Source organism: Arachis hypogaea, chromosome 13 (assembly GCF_003086295.3).
Source record: "Arachis hypogaea cultivar Tifrunner chromosome 13, arahy.Tifrunner.gnm2.J5K5, whole genome shotgun sequence".
NCBI lineage: Eukaryota > Viridiplantae > Streptophyta > Magnoliopsida > Fabales > Fabaceae > Arachis > Arachis hypogaea.
The window spans coordinates 60,915,619-60,928,594 of NC_092048.1; the positions used below are offsets into that span (position 1 = coordinate 60,915,619).

The following is a 12,976-nucleotide window of genomic DNA, read 5'->3' on the forward strand; positions in this document are numbered from 1 at the left end:
TAGGAAGAAAAAGGTGAGCCATGTGTCTCTGGTGAAGAAATGTTGAGTGAAATTAAGCCAAAGGCCACTGCAACATTTGCCACCAAGCCTTTAATAAGTAATAAGCTCTTTATGCAAAAGAAAAAAAAAGCTAACAAGGGAAATGATCAAAAAAGTAAGGCATTGTAGCAGCAACCTTGGTGAACCCTGAGGGAACATTGTTTGTTTTGACAGCAAGTAATAAATGAGCTATTTTTTATCTGCATAAAACCCCATAAACCAAATTCAACTATTTGCCTTATAAGGACATGCATACTTATCTATTTCATTCTGTCTTCTCTTATGTTTAAGTGCTTGCTTGGGGACAAGCAAGTTTTAAGTTTGGTGTTGTGATGACAAGTCATCTTAGCCTAGTTTCACTAGCCTTTTTCTTTAATTTTATTAGGTTTTATGCACTTTCTTGCATTCTAGGTAAGTAATTTGGATTAAAAATGCATGACTTCTTTGAATCAAACAACCACCCTTTAATTGATACAAAATCATGAGGATTGAGCTAAATTTAATTGATAATTAATTGATTTATAAACCTTGTGAAATTTGTGATACTTTGATTGGTTGATTTGATTACTTGTAGGTGAAGAAAGAAGAAAATAAGAAAAGTGTGGCATAAGAAACGTGTCCAAAGGAAGCAAAAAGCGTGGCAACATTGAGGAAGAAAGAAGACTAAGTTTGGGAAATGAACTGAGCTTCACAAGGAATAAAAGGAGAAGGCAAGGTACAAAGCTCAGTTCACTTAGTGAACTGAGCACTAAAGAAAGTAAGGAGGCAACATGAAGCTCAGTTCTCAAATTGAGCTTTATCGGGGGGCTTTTAAGAATTAATTCAAAGCAAAATTCCCATGAATGAAACTACCAAGTTTCGAACTCATGAACTAAAGGAAGCAAGGAACGCTCCTTGCAAGGAAAATGAGAAGAAAATAGCCAAAATGCCTCCTCCATGGTTCGAACTTGGAACCACTCACTACCAAGCTTGCAAGGAAAAATACACAAGATGCATTGGCCAAGGTTTGAACCTGGGAACTCTTGGGAACACAAGGAGGAGCGCCACTTTTAATACAAAGAAAATGAGCCAAGATGGCTCTCCCAAGGTTCGAACCAAGAATCTCCATGAAAGGGGAAGGAGGAACGCCCACTCATCCAAGGAAATTAGCTTCAAGATTTCCCCCACCAAGTGCCGAACCTGGAACCTTGAGGACAAGAGCAAGGCACCACCAAGGAAAGCTCAGTTGGTTTTTCCAACTGAGCACTACCTCCCCAATCTTCTCCTACACTTTGACACGGCCAAGCAACATTTTGGTGCAACAAAGGGTGTCATGATGCGCACCTTGACATGGCCAGGATCCCATGAAGCGCACAACATTGACACACTTAGAGCTCAGTTCGAAAATCCAACTGAGCTCTAGTGTAATGGAGCATGGCCAAGGCTGGACGTACCACACTTGACACGGACAGCAACACTTGGGGGCTCAGTTTGGTTTTCCAACTGAGCTTGCCCCTGGGAGGTGCACTTGGGCTGAAAAATTGAATTAAAAATTCAACTTAATTCATTTCTTCACTAAATCAAAAGCCCATCCAAATTCCAAAATTCAAGAATAGAAAGTGTATAAATAGGAGCTAGTTTGATATAATTAGGACCTCTAGATTTTACTTTGAATTTTCCTTTTACTTTCATTTTCATTTTGAGCTTTTATTTTTGAATTTAGATCTTAGAGAATTGGGAAGGAGAATTGATCTCTCTTCTTCCTTGTTCTTGCTTGAGCACTCTTTAATTTTCTTGTTTTGGATCTTGGGTGGAGAATTGAAGAACTTCTGTTTCAATCTCACCTTGAGATCTCTTGTTTACTTTCTCTGTATAATTGAATTTCAATTTCTGTTTACTTTACTGCTTCATCTTCTCTTTAATTCTGCAAATTTACTTTTCTTTATTTCTTTTGCAATTGTTCTTGTTGGATCAAAAAAGGATTTGAGATCTAGACTTATTTTCTAGTCTCTTCCACTCCTGAGATCTTCAATTACTTTTAAATTGCTGCAAATTAAGCATTGCTCACTTTTTGTTTTTAAATTTTCAAAGCATTTTTACTTTTCTGTTGAGATCTAGTTCAATTCAATTACTCCTCTACTCTTCTGTTTATTGCAATTTACCTTTGCTTGTTTAAATTCTGCAATCCCAATTCCCAATTCCTTTTATGATTCAAGCAATTTACATTTCTTGCACTTTAAGCTTCAGTTATTTACATTTCTTGCAATCTAAGTTTCTGCAAATTACCTTACTTGTTCTTTAAGATTCTGCTTCTTTACTTTCCTGTTCTTTAATTTACTGCATTTTACCCCTCTCCCTTTACATTTCAAGCAATTTAGTTTCCGTCAATTGCAAACCACTCAACCAATACTAGATTCGCTTGACTAAATCAACCACTAAACTAAAATTGCTCAATCCTTCAATCCTTGTAGGATCGACCTCACTCATGTGAGTTATTATTACTTGATGCGACTCGGTACACTTGCCGGTGAGTTTTAGGTGTTTTGAATTCGTTTTCCAAAATATCCCATCACCCAAATGATACACACCCTCACTAGCCTAAGCTAATCAAAGATCCAAATTAAGGACATTTATTATTTTTCGCTTATGGGTAGTGATGTGCTAACATTAAAAGCAAAAGGGATTAGATAGGCTCAAAATTGGCTAGCAATGGTTGATGAAAGGTAGGCCATTTGGGTAAGTGAGCTAAATAAAATGATGGCCTCAATCATATAAATGCATGTATACATGGAATAATGGACATAAAGAATCAAACAAATCAATGATCACAATCGTAGAAAGAGAACAATGCACACAAGAATGAAAATAAGTGGTTATATGACGTAACCACACAATTGGGCTCAAAACTCACATGCTTGTGTTCTTAGCTCAAAAACCATGTTCCAAAATAAATTCTTCAAGCAAGTTCATTACAAATTTTTTTTTTCAAATTGGTAGGGTACCCTAAAAACAGTTTCTTGGAAAAGAAATCATTGCCCTAACCAAGTAGTCCTAACATAAAAAGAAATGGTGAAATATGTACAAATTCTAACTAACATGCAACCTATCATGCAATGCAACAACTAACTAACAAAGACAAAAATTAAGAATTGGTGTTGAAAAAAGAAGTTGTTACCCATGGAGGTCGGTCGGACGACCTCCCCACACTTAGAAATTTGCACCGTCCTCGGTGCATGCAAAGAAAAGCAAGGTGGGCGGGTGATGAGCGAATAATTTATATGCTTTTTGGCATTATTTTTACATAGTTTTTAGTATGATTTAGTTAGTTTTTAGTATATTTTTATTAGTTTTTAAATAAAATTCACATTTTTGGACTTTACTATGAGTTTGTGTGTTTTTCTGTGATTTCAGGTATTTTCTGGCTGAAATTGAGGGACTTGAGCAAAAATTATATTTAGAGGTTGAAGAAGGACTGCAGATGCTGTTAGATTCTGACCTCCCTGCACTCAAAGTGGATTTTCTGGAGCTACAAAACTCCAAATGGCGCGCTCTTAATTGCGTTGAAAATTAGACATCTAGGGCTTTCCAGCAATATATAATATTCCATACTTTGCCCAAGTTTAGACGACACAAACTGGCATTCAACGCCAGTTCCATGCTGCATTCTGGAGTTAAACACCAGAAACAGGTTGCAAAGTGGAGTTAAACGCCAGAAACAGGTTACAAACTGGCGTTCAACTCCAAGAGAAGCCTCTACACGTGTAAAGCTCAATGCTCAGCCCAAACACACAATAAGTGGGCCCCAGAAGTGGATTTCTGTATCATTTACTCATTTCTGTAAACTCTAGTAACTAGTTTAGTATAAATAGGACTTTTTACTATTGTATTTACATCTTTGGATTATCTTTTGATCTTTAGATCATGTTTGGGGGCTGGCCATTCGGCCATGCCTAGACCTTATCACTTATGTATTTTCAACGGTAGAGTTTCTACACTCCATAGATTAAGGTGTGGAACTCTGCTGTTCCTCATGAATTAATTCAAAGTACTACTATTTTTCAATTCAATTCAAGCTTATTCCTTCTCTAAGATATCCATTCGCACCCAAGAACATGATGAATGTGATGATTATGTGACGCTCATCATCATTCTCACCCATGAACGCGTGCTTGACAAACACTTCCGTTCTACATGCAAACAAGCTAGAATGAGTATCTCTTAGATATCTAATACAGAGGACCGAGTCCGAGATATTAGAATCTTCGTGGTATAAGTTAGAACCCATGGACGACCATTCTTGAGATCCGGAAAGTCTAAACCTTGTTTGTGGTATTCCGAGTAGGATCTGGGAAGGGATGGGTGTGACGAGCTTCAAACTCGCAAGTGCTGGGCGTAGTGACAGACGCAAAAGGATAGTAAATCCTATTCCAGTATGATCGAGAACCGACAGATGATTAGCTATGCAGTGACAGCGCATTGGACCATTTTCATAGAGAGGATGGGATGTAGCCATTGACAATGGTGATGCCCTACATAAAGCTTGCCATGGAAAGGAGTAGGAATGATTGGATGAAGACAGCAGGAAAGCAGAGGTTCAGGAGGAACGAAAGCATCTCTATACGCTTATCTGAAATTCTCACCAAAGAATTACATAAGTACCTCTATCTTTATTTTACGTTTTATTTATCTTTTTTATTATCAATTCACCATAACCATTTGAATCCTCCTGACTGAGATTTACAAGGTGACCATAGCTTGCTTCAGGTCGACAATCTCCGTGGGATCGACCCTTACTCACGTAAGGTTTATTACTTGGACGACCCAGTGCACTTGCTGGTTAGTTGTGTGAAGTTGTGATAAAGAGTTAAGATTACAATTGTGCGTACCAAGTTGTTGGCACCATTGATGATCACAATTTCGTGCACCAAGTTTTTGGCACCGTTGCCGGGGATTGTTCGAGTTTGGACAACTGACGGTTCATCTTGTTGCTCAGATTAGGTAATTTTATTTTAATTTTAAACTTTTTATTTCTTATTTTCGAAAAATACCAAAAAAAAATTAAATATTTTCAAAAATATTTTTATTCAGAATTTTTAAGAATGAATTCTAGTGTTTCAGATGATGCTTCTATCATCACAGGAGCTAGTTGATTCCCATCAATTTGGCTATTGTATGCAATGTCCTGCTGAAGCTTGTTCTGCCCTGTCTAATCTCTTTAGACTGAAGCTTTAGACTAACATTGCATGATTCTTGGAATTCTTATTAAAAATTTTGAAATCCTTATTTTCTTTTTCAAAATAATTTTCGAAAAATACCAAAAACATTAATAAATTCATAAAAACCAAAAATTTTGTGTTTCTTGTTTGAGTCTAGTGTCAGTTTTTAAGTTTGGTGTCAATTGCATGCTTTTAAAATTTGTGAATTTTTTCGAAAAATTCATGCATTGCATTCTTCATGATCTTCAAGTTGTTCTTGACAAGTCTTCTTGTTTGATCTTCATATTTTCTTGTCTTGTGTCTTTTCTTGTTTTTTATATGCATTTTTGAATTCTTAGAGTCTAAATATAAAAAATTTCTAAGTTTGGTGTCTTGCATGTTTTCTTTTCTTAAAATTTTTTCAAAAATAAGTTCTTGGTGTTCATCTTGACATTCAAAGTGTTCTTGGTGTTCATCTTGACATTCATAGTGTTCTTGCATGCATCATTTGTTTTGATCCAAAATTTTCATGCATTGAGTCTTTTTGATATTTTTCTCTCTCATCATTAAAATTCAAAAATAAAAAAAATATCTTTCCCTTTTTCACTCATAAATTTTCGAAAATTTGAGTTGACTTTTTCAAAATTTTTTAAAATTTAGTTGTTTCTTATGAGTCAAATCAAATTTTCAATTTAAAAATTCTATCTTTTTCAATTCTTTTTCAAAAATCAAATCTTTTTCAATTTTTCTTTCATATTTTCGAAAATTTCAAATTAATTTTCAAAATCTTTTTCTTATTTTTATTCCATATTTTCGAATTCAATGCTAACAATTAATGTGATTGATTCAAAATCTTTTTCTTATTTTCTTTTTGTTTCTTGTTAGTCAAGTAATCAACTTTAATTTTCAAAATCAAATCTTTTTAAATTTCTTTTTCAAATATTTTTCAAAATAAATTTCAATCACATCTTTTTCAAAATCAATTTCAAAATCTTTTCAAATTTGATTTTCAAATCTTTTTCAATTAACCACTTAACTACCTAACTAATTCGCTCTCTCTAATTTTCGAAAATCCCTTCCCTCTTTTTCAAAATTCCCTTTTTTCTAACTAATTGTTTTAATTTTTAATTTAATTTGATTTCAATTTTAATTTTCGAATTTTAACTTTAATTTTAAAATATTTTTATTTTATTTATTTAAATTTTCGAATTCTTCTCTTCCTCACCTCCTTCTATTTATTTATTCATCTACTAACACTTCTCCTCCACCCAAAAATTCAAACCCCATCCCCTTCTCTATGTTCGAATTTTTCCTCTTCTCCTTCTTACATTCTTCTCTTCTTATACTTGCATAAGGAATCTCTATACTGTGACATAGAGGATTCCATATTTTCTTTTGTGTTCTCTTCTTTTTCATATGAGTAGGAATAAGGATAAGAACATTCTTGTTGAAGCTGATCCTGAACCTGAAAGGACTCTGAAGAGGAAGCTAAGGAAAGCTAAAGCACAACTCTCTGGAGAAAATCTGACAGAAATTTTCAAAAAACAAGAAAACATGGCCGAAAATAATAACAATGCAAGGAAGATGCTTGGTGACTTTACTGCACCAAATTCCAATTTACATGGAAGAAGCATCTCAATCCCTACCATTGGAGCAAACAACTTTGAGCTTAAACCTCAATTAGTTTCTCTGATGCAACAGAACTGAAAGTTTCATGGACTTCCATCAGAAGATCCTTTTTAGTTCTTAACTGAATTCTTGCAGATCTGTGATACTGTTAAGGCCAATGGGGTTGATCTCGAGGTCTACAGGCTTATGCTTTTCCCATTTCTGTAAAAGACAAAGCTAGAGTATGGTTGGACTCTCAACCTAAAGATAGCCTGAACTCTTGGGATAAGCTGGTCACGGCTTTCTTAGCCAAGTTCTTTCCTCCTCAAAAGCTTAGCAAGCTTAGAGTGGATGTTTAGACCTTCAGACAAAAGGAAGGTGAATCCCTCTATGAAGCTTGGGAGAGATACAAGGAACTGACCAAAAAGTGTCCTTCTGACATGCTTTCAGAATGGACCATCCTGGATATATTCTATGATGGTCTGTCTGAGCTATCAAAGATGTCACTGCACCATTTTGCAGGTAGATCCATTCACCTAAAGAAAACGCCTGCAGAAGCTCAAGAACTCATTGATATGGTTGCAAATAACCAGTTCATGTACACTTCTGAAAGGAATCCTGTGAATAATGGGATGCCTATGAGGAAGGGAGTTCTTGAAATTGATACTCTGAATGCCATATTGGCTCAGAATAAAATATTGACTCAGCAAGTCAATATGATCTCTCAGAGTCTAAATGGATTGAAGGAATCATCCAACAGTACTAAAGAGGCATCTTCTGAAGAAGAAGCTTATGATCCTGAGAACCCTACAATAGCAGAGGTGAATTACATGGGTGAACCCTATGGAAACACCTATAATCCCTCATGGAGAAATCATCCAAATTTCTCATGGAAGGATCAACAAAAGCCTCAACAAGGCTTTAATAATGGTGGAAGAAACAGGTTTAGCAATAGCATGCCTTTTCCATCATCCACTCAGCAACAGACAGAGAGTTCTGAGAAGAATCCATCTAGCTTAGCAAATATAGTCTCTGATCTATCTAAGGCCACTGTAAGTTTCATGAATGAAACACGGTCCTCCATTAGGAATTTGGAGGCACAAGTGGGCCAGCTGAGTAAAAGAGTCACTGAAACTCCTCCTAGTACACTCCCAAGCAATACAGAAGAGAATCCAAAAAGAGAGTGCAAGGCCATTGATTTAACCATCATGGCCGAACCTACAAGGGAGGGAGAGGACGTGAATCCCAGTGAGGAAGACCTCCTGAGACGTCCAGTGATCAACAAGGAGTTTTTCTCTGAGGAACCAAAGGAATCTGAGGCTCATCTAGAGACCATAAAGATTTCTTTGAATCTCCTTATGCCATTCATGAGCTCTGATGAGTATTCTTCTTTTGAAGAGAATGAAGATGTCACTGAAGAGCAAGTTGCCAAGTACCTTGGTGCAATCATGAAGCTAAATGCCAAATTATTTGGTAATGAAACTTGGGAAGATGAACCTCCCTTGCTCATCAATGAACTGAGTAATCTGGATCAACTGACATTGCCTCAGAAGAAACAGGATCCTAGAAAGTTTTTAATACCTTGTACCATAGGCACCATGACCTTTGAGAAGGCTCTATGTGACCTTGGGTCAGGGATAAACCTCATGCCACTCTCTATCATGGAGAAACTGGGAATCTTTGAGGTGCAAGCTGTCAGAATCTCATTAGAGATGGCAGACGACTCAAGAAAACAGGCTTATAGACAAGTAGAGGACGTGCTAGTAAATGTTAAAGGCCTTTACATCCCTGCTGATTTCATAATCCTAGACACTAGGAAGGATGAGGATGAATCCATCATCCTTGGAAGACCCTTCCTAGCCACAGCAAGAACTGTGATTGATGTGGACAGAGGAGAATTGATCCTTCAATTGAATGAGGACAACCTTGTATTTAAAACTCAAAGATCTCCTTCTCTAACCATAGAGAGGAAGCATAAAAAGCTTCTCTCACTACAGAGTCAACCAAAGCCCCCAAAGTCAAACTCTAAGTTTGGTGTTGGGAGGCCAAAACCAAACTCTAAGTTTGGTGTTGAACTCCCACATTCAAACTCTAAGTTTGGTGTTGGGAGGTTCCAACAATGCTCTGAACATCTGTGAGGCTCCATGAGAGCTCACTCTCAAGCTATTGACATTAAAGAAGCGCTTGTTGGGAGGCAACCCAACGTTATCTAATCATATTTATTTATTTTCCATTGTTATTTTATGTGTTCTTTAGGTTGATGATCATGTGAAGTCACAAAAACCACTGAAAAATCAAAAATAGAATAAAAAATAAGAATGAAAAATAGCACACCCTGGAGGAGAACAGTCTGGCATTTAAATGCCAGAAACAAGCATCTGTCTGGCGTTTAACGCCAGAAACAGGCACCAAGCTAGCGTTTAACGCCAGAAACAAGCATCTACCTGGCGTTAAACGCCAGAACAGAGCATGGAAGTGGCGTTTAACGCCAGAAACAGGCAGCAGTCTCGCATTAAATGCCAGGATTGCATGTATAGGGCGTTTTACACGTCTAAAGGGTCCAGGGATGAAAAATCCTTGACACCTCAGGATCTATTGACCCCGCAGGATTCCCACATGATCTGTGGACCCCATAGGATCCTCACCACTTCTTCTCTCCCCTTCACACCTTTTCATAACTCTCTTCCCCAAATACCCTTCACCAATCACTTCAATCACTCTTTCCCATCCCCCCCCCACCACTCACATCCATCTTCTCTTCCCCATAAATCCCACCTACCTTCAAATTCAAAATATTTTCCCTCCTAAACCCAACCCTAATGGCCGAAACTTAACCCTCTCCCCCTCCTATATAAACCCCTCATTCCTTCTTCATTTTCACACAACACAACCCTAACTTCTCACCTTGGCCGAAAACACCTCACCCCCCATCTCCCCCATTTTCTTCCTCGGGAACGAGCAAACATTTTAAGTTTGGTGTGGTAAAAGCATAGATTTTTGTTTCTTCATAACCATTTATGGCACCTAAGACCAGAGAAACCTCTAGAAAGAGGAAAGGGAAGGCAATTGCTTCCACCTCTGAGTCATGAGAGATGGAAAGATTCATCTCAAAGGTCCATCAAGACCACTTCTATGAAGTTGTGGCCAAAAAGAAAGTGATCCCTGAGGTTCCTTTCAAGCTCAAGAAGAATGAGTATCAGGAGATCCAACTTGAAATCCAAAGAAGAGGTTGGGAAGTTCTCACCAACCCCATTCAACAAGCAGGATCCTAATGGTTCAAGAGTTCTATGCAAACGCATGGATCACTAGGAACCATGATCAAAGTGTGAACCCGAATCCAAAGCATTGGCTTACCATGGTTCGGGGGAAATACTTAGATTTCAGTCCGGAAAATGTAAGGCTGGCGTTCAACTTGCCAATGATGGAAGAGAACGCACGCCCCTACACAAGAAGGGTCAACTTTTATCAAAGGTTGGACCAAGTCCTCATAGACATATGTGAGGAAGGAGCTCAATAGAAAATTGACTCAAGAGGCAAGCCGGTTCAATTAAGAAGGCACGACCTCAAACCAGTGGCTAGGGGATGGCTAGAGTTCATTCAACACTCAGTCATTCCTACTGGTAACCGGTCTGAAGTTACTATAGACCGGGCCATCATGATCCATAATATCATGATTGGAGAGGAAGTGGAAGTTCATGAGATTATACCTCAAGAACTTTACAAGGTGGCTGACAAGTCCTCCACTTAGGCAAGGTTAGCCTTTCCTCACCTCATATGCCACCTCAGCAATTCGGCTGGAATTGACATAGAGAGAGACATCCTCATTGAAGAGGATAAGCCCATCACTAAGAAAAGGGTGGAGAAAATAAGAGATCATGGACCTCAACATGAGCATGAGGAAATTCCTCACCATGAAATCCCTGAGATGCCTCAGGGGATGCACTTTCCTCCACAAAATTATTGGGAACAAATCAACACTTCCCTAGGAGAATTAAGATCCAACATGGGACAACTAAGGGTGGAGCATCAAGAGCACTCCATCATCCTCCTTGAAATTAGAGAAGATCAAAGAGCTATGAGGGAAGAGCAAGAAAGACAAGGAAGAGACATAGAGGAGCTCAAGAGCACCATTGGTTCTTCAAGAAGAGGAAGACACCACCCTCACTAAGGTGGACTCATTCCTTAATCTCCTTGTCTATTTATTTTCTGTTTTCGGTTTCCATGCTTCATGTTTAATTATGTTTGTGTCTTTACTATATGATCATTAGTGTCTAAGTGTCTATGCCTTAAAGTTATGAATATGAATCCATCACCTCTCTTGATTGAAAAATGTTTCAAAAACAAAAGAACAAGAAGTACATGGTTTCGAATTTATCCTTGAAACTAGTTTAATTATTTTGATGTGGTGGCAATACTTTTTGTTTTCTGAATGTATGCTTGAACAGTGCATATGTCTTTTGAATTTTATGTTTATGAATGTTAAATATGTTGGCTCTTGAAGAATAAGGAAAAAGGAGAAATGTTATTTGATAATCTGAAAAATCATAAAAATGATTCTTGAAGCAAGAAAAAGCAGTGAATACAAAAGCTTGTAGAAAAAAAAAATGGCGAAAAAAAAAGAGAAAAAGAAAAAGCAAGCAGAAAAAGCCAAAAGCTCTTTAAACCAAAAGGCAAGAGCAAAAAGCCAATAGCCCTTAAAACCAAAAGGCAAGGGTAATAAAAAGGATCCAAGGCTTTGAGCATCAGTGGATAGGAGGGCCTAAAGGAATAAAATCCTGGCCTAAGCGGCTAAACCAAGTTGTCCCTAACCATGTGCTTGTGGTGTGAAGGTGTCAAGTGAAAACTAGAGACTGAGCGGTTAAAGTTGAGGTCCAAAGCAAAAACAGAGTGTGCTTAAGAACCCTAGACACCTCTAATTGGGGACTTTAGCAAAGCTGAGTCACAATCTGAAAAGGTTCACCCAGTTATGTGTTTGTGGCATTTATGTATCCGGTGGTAATACTGGAAAACAAAGTGCTTAGGGCCACGGCCAAGACTCATAAAGTAGCTGTGTTCAAGAATAAACATACTGAACTAGGAGAATCAATAACACTATCTGAATTCTAAGTTCCTATAGATGCCAATCATTCTGAACTTCAATGGATAAAGTGAGATGCCAAAACTATTCAAGAGGCAAAAAGCTACAAGTCCCGCTCATCTGATTGGAGCTAAGTTTCATTGATATTTTGGAATTTATAGTATATTCTCTTCTTTTTATCCTATTTGATTTTCAGTTGCTTGGGGACAAGCAACAATTTAAGTTTGGTGTTATGATGAGCGGATAATTTATACACTTTTTGGCATTACCTTTACATAGTTTTTAGTATGATTAAGTTAGTTTTTAGTATATTTTAATTAGTTTTTAAATAAAATTCACATTTCTGAACTTTACTATGAGTTTGTGTGGTTTTCTGTGATTTCAGGTATTTTCTGGCTGAAATTGAGGGACTTGAGCAAAAATCAGATTCAGAGGTTGAAGAAGGACTGCAGATGCTGTTGGATTCTAACCTCCCTGCACTCAAAGTGGATTTTCTGGAGCTACAGAACTCCAAATGGTGCGCTCGCAAATGCGTTGGAAAGTAGACATCCAGGGATTTCCAGAAATATATAATAGTCCATACTTTGCCCAAGTTTAGATGACACAAACTGGTGTTCAACGCCAGTTCCATGCTGCATTCTGGAGTTAAACGCCAGAAACAGGTTGCAAAGTGGAGTTAAACGCCAGAAACAGGTTACAAACTGGCGTTCAACTCCAAGAGAAGCCTCTACACGTGTAAAGCTCAATGCTCAGCCCAAGCACACACCAAGTGGGCCCCAGAAGTGGATTTCTGCATCATTTACTCATTTCTGTAAACCCTAGTAACTAGTTTAGTATAAATAGGACTTTTTACTATTGTATTTACATCTTTGGATTATCTTTTGATCTTTAAATCACGTTTGGGGCTGGCCATTCGGCCATGCCTGGACCTTATCACTTATGTATTTTCAACGGTAGAGTTTCTACACTCCATAGATTAAGGTGTGGAACTCTGCTATTCCTCATGAATTAATACAAAGTACTACTGTTTTTCTATTCAATTCAAGCTTATTCCTTCTCTAAGATATCCATTCGCACC

The 12,976-nt window shown here is 37.6% G+C and overlaps 1 non-coding gene across 1 annotated transcript; it reads right to left on the reverse strand.

Moving 5' to 3' along the window:
* Window positions 1–7,159: 7,159 nt before the first annotated feature.
* Window positions 7,160–7,267, reverse strand: LOC112738986 (small nucleolar RNA R71). Its single transcript, XR_003169930.1, has one exon. It is a non-coding gene; the product is annotated as a small nucleolar RNA R71 (small nucleolar RNA).
* Window positions 7,268–12,976: the final 5,709 nt, after the last annotated feature.